We start from the raw sequence: 7,720 nt of genomic DNA, 5'->3' as shown, positions 1-7,720 counted from the left end.
ATGATCAATTACTTGGAAGAAATTAAATTATACCCCATCTCTCCGATGCTTCTCAAACTTTGTCCACAATCTCTTTATGCTTGATTGGATCTATCACTGGAAAAATGAACTGCTTACAGATTCCTCTATTTTAGTTGGTTGAATGAATATTCGTGGCACTTCGGTGTTTCCAGCATCAACAATTCCTTTTGATACTAGCCTTAGTATCATCAAAGGCTTTTAGCTCGTTCGTTATATAAAATGAGACTTTTTGTCATTACATAACAAAAGATTTAACAACAAAAAACAACAAAACTTCAGTTGTCTTTTAAAAAAAACATTGTGTATAAAGTAACAAGATGATACAATACAATAGGTAATAACCAACATCTAAAGTGATATTCTCAGTTCTCATTATAATTTATGTTGTTTCATTAAGATTAGATCTTGTAACGCGACGATGAAGAAGTTCCATCTAGAACTTTTTTATGGAAGTACTCATGATAGTCTTTAACTGCGGTTGCACGATATTTTGGAGGGTTATCTTCTGACAACAATTCAGAAATCGGTCCATAAAGTTTGGAATATGACATTGAATCTGTGCCAAAGAAGCATGGAACTGATGCTCTTGGTCCAACTTTATTTGCCAATACTCTGTGCTCTACACTTATGTACTTGTCATTTGATATGAGGTGAAAAAAAGCAACCAAAATAAGCAAATGGTATATTCACTCTTATCGATCGTACATGGATTAGAAAAGAAAAATACTAGCCTGCAAAAGATCTTCAATGTTGACCACAAGAGCACCACACATATGAGGAACATCAAACCATTCCCATTGATTCTGGTGAAGCACTTGGAGTCCTCCGATGTGATCTTGTAGAAGCACTGTGAGAAAATCATTGTCAGAATGTTTGTTGGTGCCTATGGTGAGTTCTGGCCGAGGGCATGCTGGGTAGTAAAGGGCCAAAACACCAAGCCCCTCCGGCAATCCAAATTTTTGAGATGACAACGATCAAGACCGAGACCTTCAGACAATAATCCAAGCAAGCAATAGCCCAATCCCATCATCTGCTTTGAGTATACTCAATTTTTAGTATTTCCCTGCAACAATTTTGTAAAATTAATGAAACACCACATCTCAATTTTTATCACCACATAATACATATTCAATTATTGGTTGGCTTTCTAATTCATATTAAGAACATATACCTACATGGTCTTGGAAATTCTTTTGGATTGGGAGGATTAGGAGCCATTTTAATTAAAATGCAATCTCTCCAATTTGCAGCTAGAACAGAAGGGCTATACAAATCAAAATTGCTAGAATGAACCACCGTTTTTGTGATATCTCGAGTGTAATACTGTTTCTTAATCTCGAGACTTTCGACTTATGGATTAGTATAATTCCAAATGGGAAGCAGGGGATAATATAAATACTTATTACTATTTATGCACAACAGTATAGTTAATATAAATTCCTAATGTCCACAAAAAAAGAAGAGGTTATAAACAAGGCGATCTTCATGATAAGTTTCAACCCCACCTATATCCCAAAAATAGAAGGCTTATGGATGGTAGACAAGCAGAAAAAAGCAAAAACTGTTGTCACTATATTTAATTGTGTTGAGCATATAATTACGCGTAGGAATAATATCCACGACAAAAAATTTCGTCACTATAGTTAATTGTGTTGAGAACAAGGGAGTAACAAGGCACCAAGTTCTTTTAGCATTGAAAGTATAATACTTGAGCTGAGCAATATAGTATCATTATCATGAGAATTTTAACATTTTGTTATCTGGAAAGACTTACTATATACTTAAAATAAAAATAACCTTCTTTTATTATGCACACCTTAAATTTTATACTACTCTCACTTTCTATTTTTCCTCACGGACTATTTTCTTACACTATATCTGTGGATTACTGATGAGGCAAATGTGTATCAAATTTCACTGCTCATACTCTGTCATATATATATATAATATACCCGGTGACATGGCACACTCTCACGCTAAAATGAGTAATTATCTTTTATTCTGTTTATTGCATTTTCAAATATTAGTATTTAACTTCTTCCAATATTTTTGCATCTCTTAAATTGAACATTTAGATTTAGTTACACCATTTGGTATGAAGCAAAATGTTTCCATGGAAAAAATTATCCTAGAAACTATGCTTTAGGAAAATAAGTTGGTTTCTCACTTATTTTCTCATGTTTGGTTGGTGAGTGAAAAATATTTTCTAATATTTGGTTAGTGAATGAAAAGTATTTTTTGGGAAATATATTTCCATTTTGGCTATGCTTTCGTAGCAGAACCCAACCCTACACCTGACCCGACTCCCGACTCCTAGTCCAAGACTTGACTTCTAAATGGGGACCGACTCTTGACCTGAGATCTGACTTTCAAATCGAAACACGACCCCGACCCTAACGACCAATCTAAGATCTAATCCAACTACTGAATCAGGACCCGACTTTTGAACCAAGACCCGACGCCAACACCTGATCTAAGATTCAACGCCAAGACCCTAACCTGAGACCTGACATCTGAACTATGATCTGAATTTCGGATAAGGACCCAACCCCTACACTCGATGCATGATCTGACTTCTCAAATAGGATCTGATACCCCGACAACTGATTCGGGACCCGGCCCTAACACCTGATCCAAAACCCAGTTTCTGAACTACTATCCGACCTCGATATCCATCCTCGACAATTGATTCGGAGCCTGAACTCGTCACGTGATCTGGTATATGACCTCAACTCTTGACCCAAAACCCAACCCTGACACTCGACTCAGATCACCACCCCGACACCCAACCTAAAATTCGACCTCGAATGCTTACCAATAAGGTCCCTCAAAACCAGACACATATGGATGGGCTCTCCCCTGCAACAGTGAATAAAAAAGAACTTTAAGACAAACAACATTATCCAGTGAGATAAAAATATCAATATACTGATGCAGATTCATGTGATATACCAACGTGGCCTCCCGACAATGTCACTATATCTTTATCAGAGAATCCTATGTTGTAAAAGAAGTCCCTAAAGGGCATTAGTGAACAAATTAGTAAGTGATATGAAACATCCAAAGAATATGTTTCAAATTCAGAACACTAATTAACTTTTAAGGCACTCTCGGAAATTACTCCAAGGTATCTAGTAGCCGGATTAGCAATATTTATATTTTTAACTATAGGATATCACCAAGTTCAGTTCAATGTCATTGTTCATAACATTTAAGATCTCCAACAAAGTTGAATATATATTACTTGCCTTTACAAAATTTTGTTCCATAATAATGAACAATATGTTTACAGACGACACGGTAAGTGCATATTAGCAATAAAATCATCTACAAAATAATTGAAATCCGACTTCCACATAGAAGAAAAACCAAGTAAGAATTCTTATACTTAAGTTGTTCAGACACAACATTGTGCAAGAACATTGATGAGGATAATTGAAGCAAACTTCATAGATGAAGCTCTAGTTGACATGCTGATCTCTTGTGAACTTGTTCTTTAGAGCGAGATCCTTTCAAAACTTCTGCATATTTCACCAACTCAGCTTTATGAACATTTTCTTGGTCATGGTTATTTCCTTTTTCTTGAGGTGATTCAGCGAGACATTTTGACATATAATCTAATGAGCCCACATCACTATATCTCCTTGTACGTGTCGGGTAGTTTCTGCTTTCTCCTTTATTATTGGTTGTAGAGCCTAGATCAAATGAATGGAAATCTATAAATTGTCTGGAGATGGTGTTCTTGATCTGCTCTGGGGCCTAATAGCTCCAGTATCTACGACAGACATACCTGAACAGTACCCAGAAGAATAATAAGAGCATCTTGTTGCATTCTCTTCAGTGTTGTGAACCATTTCTGAATGATTATGATGATGGTCCTTTCCCCGTATTAGTGTCATAAGCTTACGAAAGATTTTGCTTTTGTTTGAAGTGTCAGTTTTATGGGCTGAAGAATTAGAAATAGAAGTACCATCAAACTCACCTGAATTCATAAGACGTGGTTCTTGGGAGGATAACTGGTTAGAATCAAGCTCCAAAACATGGATTCCCCTGTCCCCTTTGTCTTCTTTAGCTGCATATTCAACAACTAGTTGCTTGACTTTCTTACTAGATTCAGGGCTTAACGTTTTACTGAGATCCCTTGCAGTTGTTTCACCTAGGGCAGACTGATAGTTCCTCAGGTCATACCACAAGCAAGCATTTATCCATTTAAGATAGGCTACTTCGTCAATATCACTGCAACGACCTTCTTGACTGTGATCAACTTCTTTTACTAATTCTTCATTTTGCTTTCTCAACTGTATGCTTTCTTCTTTCAGTGCTTCTGCCTGTGTCAAAACAAAGGTCAACAAAAACACATGGAATAAACAATGTTGATGAATAAAAGACTTACTAATATATTATCTTCCAAAGAAGAAATGGCAAAGAGCTGAAGATATTCCACATAGGTCCCAAAGATGATGTCCGCATAGGTAAGGCACACAGGAAATCATTTCCTAGAAATGATACCCGGAGGGCAATTGAAAAGCTCTTTGCCATTTCCTATGCGGACATCATATTTGCGACCTATGCGGAATATCTTCATCTCTTTGCCATTTCTACTCTGGAAGATAGTGTATTAGTAAGTCTTTTATTCATCAACATTGTTTATTTCATGTGTTTTTGTTGACCTTTGTTCTGACACAGGTAGAAGCACTGAAACAAGAAAGTCTACAGTTGAGAAAGCAAAATGAAGAATTAGTAAAAGAAGTTGATCACATTCAAGAAGGTCGTTGCAGTGATGTTGACGAAGTAGCCTATCTTAAATGGATAAATGCTTGTTGCGGTATGAGCTGAGGAACTATCAGTCTGTCCTAGGTGAAACAAATGCAAGGGATCTCAGTAAATCGTTAAGCCCCGAATCTAGTAAGAAAGCCAAGCAACTAGTTGTTGAATATGCAGCTAAAGAAGACCAAGGGGACAGGGGAATCCATGTTTTGGAGCTTGATTCTAACCAGTTATCCTCCCCAGAACCACATCTTATGAATTCAGGTGAGTTTTATGGTACTTCTATTTCTAATTCTTCAGCTCATAAGTCTGACACTTCAAACAAAAGAAAAATCTTTCGTAAACTTATGAGACTAATACGGGGAAAGGACCATCATCATAATCATTCAGAAATGGCTCACAACACTGAAGAGAATGCAGCAAGATGCTCTTATTATTCTTCTGGGTACTCTTTAGATATGTCTGACGTAGATACTGGAGTTATTAGGCCCCAGAGCAGATCAAGAACACCATCTCCAGGTTCATCCAAACAATTTATAGATTTCCATTCATTTGATCAAGGCTCTACAACCAATAAAGGAGAAAGCAGAAACTACCAGACACGTACAAGGAGATATAGTGATGTGGGCTCATTAGATTATATGTCAAAACGTCTTGCTGAATCACCTCAAGAAAAAGGAAATAACCATGACCAAGAAGATGTTCATAAAGCTGAGTTGGAGAAATATGCAGAAGTTTTGAAAGGATCTCTCTAAAGAACTAGTTCGCAAGAGATCAACATCAGTTAGTTTTTATCCCGTATCTCATGGATTCTTTCCCTACAAGAGACTTAATAAATAGGTTATTTAAACAATACCTTGATAGGTTTGTGATCTTATTTATTGATGACATTTTGATTTACTCAAGGAGTGAGGATGAGCTAGCCGATCATTTGAGGATTGTGTTGAAAGTCCTCAAGGAACAACAACTCTTTGCAAAGATTAGTAAATGCAAGTTTGGTTTAAGTTCTATGGCTTTTCTTTTTCACATTGTCTCCAGCAAGGATATTGAGGTAGATCCTAAGAAAACGAATGTGGTTAAGAGTTGGCCTAGACCTCTTCCCTTTGGATATTCAAAGTTTCTTGGATTTGGTGAGTTACTTTAGAAGGTTTGTGGAAGGTTTTTCTTCAATTGCCTCTCCATTGACGGTATTAACCCAAAAGAAAGTAAAGTTCTTGTTGCCGGAAGTTTGTGTGAAGAAATTTCAGGAATTGAAAAATAGACTTACCTCCGCTCCAGTGTTCATATTACCAGAAGGTTTTGATGGGTTTGTTGTTTATTCAGATGCTTCAAGAATTGGGTTAGGATGTGTTCTTATGCAAATGAGAAATTCATTGCTTATGCTTCAAGGCAACTAGAGATTCATGAAAAGAACTACCCTACCAATGATTTGGAGCTAGTGGCGGTTGTTTTTGCATTAAAGATTTGGAGGCATTTTTGTATGGTGTTCATGTTGATGTCTTTACCAACCACAAGAGTTTGCAATATGTGTTCAAGCAAAATGATCTAATTTTTTTGCCAACGTAGATGACTAGAACTCTTGAAGGATTACGACATGAGTGTTTTCTATCACCCTGGTAAGGCCATGTGGTGGCGGATGCTCTTAGTCACTTACAATGGGTAGTGTTGCTCATGTTGAGAAAGATAAGAGATATTTGGTGTGTGATGTTCATAGATTACCGATTGGGTGTTCGGTTGGTTGATTCTAATTAGAGCCGTGTTATTGTCCATAATGGTTCACAATAGTCATTTGTGTCGGATGTGAAAACTAAGTAAGGTCTTGATCCAATTTTGATTGAAAAGAGGAAGGGCTACTTAAAAAAACTGTTGAGGCTTTCTCCCAAGGGGGAGAAGGTAACTTGCATATCAAGGTTGTTTGTGTGTTTCCAATGTTGATGACTTAAGGGAGCAAATTTTATCGAAATTACATAGTTCTTGATATTGCACTTACCAAGGAGCCACCAAGATGTACCATGACTTGCGGGAGGTTTATTGGTGGAATGGGATGAAAAAGGATTTGCGGAATTTGTGGCAAAGTCTCCTAATTGTCAACAAGTGAAGGTTGAGAATCAAAAGCCAAGAGGTTTGTCCTAAGATATTAGTATTCCTACTTTGTAGTGGGAGGTTTTGAATATTGATTTTATTGTTGGTTTACACCCGCGATAACATGACTCGATTTGGGTAAATGTAGACCAAATGACAAAGTTAGCTCATTTCATTCCTGTCAAATTTTCTTATTTGGAAGAAGACTATGCTAAGTTGTATCTAAGGAAGATTGTTAGGTTTCATGGAGTGCCCCTACCCATTATCTCTGATCGCGGTACCCAATTCACTACCCTACTTTAGAAGTCTTTCCAAAAGGGCCTTGCTACACGTACTAAGCTTAGTATGTCCTTTCATCCTCAAACCAATGGGCAAGCAAAGCGTACTATCCAAATTTTGGAAGATATGTTGAGAGCTTGTGTGATTGATTTTAAGGGTGATTGGCATGATCATTTTCCTTTGATCGATTTTTTGTATAATAATAACTATAACTCAAGCATTGGTATGACTCCATTTGAGTCTCTTTATGGTAGTAAGTGTAGATTTCCTAAGGTTGGTTTGAAGTTGGTGAGGTTGCTTTGATAGGTAATAAATTGGTACATGAGGCTATGGACAAAGTTCATCTTATTGGAGAAAGGTTCAAAACAACTCAAAGCCGACAAAAGTCCTATGCTGATGTTAGAAGAAGAGATATTGAATTTGATGTAGATGGTTGGGTATATCTGAAAATTTCACCCATTAAGGTGTAATGAGATTTGGGAAGAAAGGGAAGCTTAGTCCCTGTTATGTGGGCCCATATCAGATTATGAGGCGTATTGGTAAAGCTGCTTACGAACTTGATTTTCCTAAT

General features: G+C 36.9%; 1 pseudogene; it reads left to right on the top strand.

The window, feature by feature from the left end:
• Positions 1–4,589: 4,589 nt before the first annotated feature.
• LOC125864057 (protein CHUP1, chloroplastic-like) lies at positions 4,590–5,543 on the top strand (annotated as a pseudogene).
• The last annotated feature ends 2,177 nt before the right edge of the window (positions 5,544–7,720 follow it).

The sequence above is a fragment of the Solanum stenotomum genome, chromosome 5 (genome assembly GCF_019186545.1).
Source record: "Solanum stenotomum isolate F172 chromosome 5, ASM1918654v1, whole genome shotgun sequence".
Taxonomy (NCBI): Eukaryota; Viridiplantae; Streptophyta; class Magnoliopsida; order Solanales; family Solanaceae; genus Solanum; species Solanum stenotomum.
The sequence above is the reverse complement of the archived record's forward strand: the minus strand, read 5'-3'. Positions and strand labels throughout refer to the sequence as shown.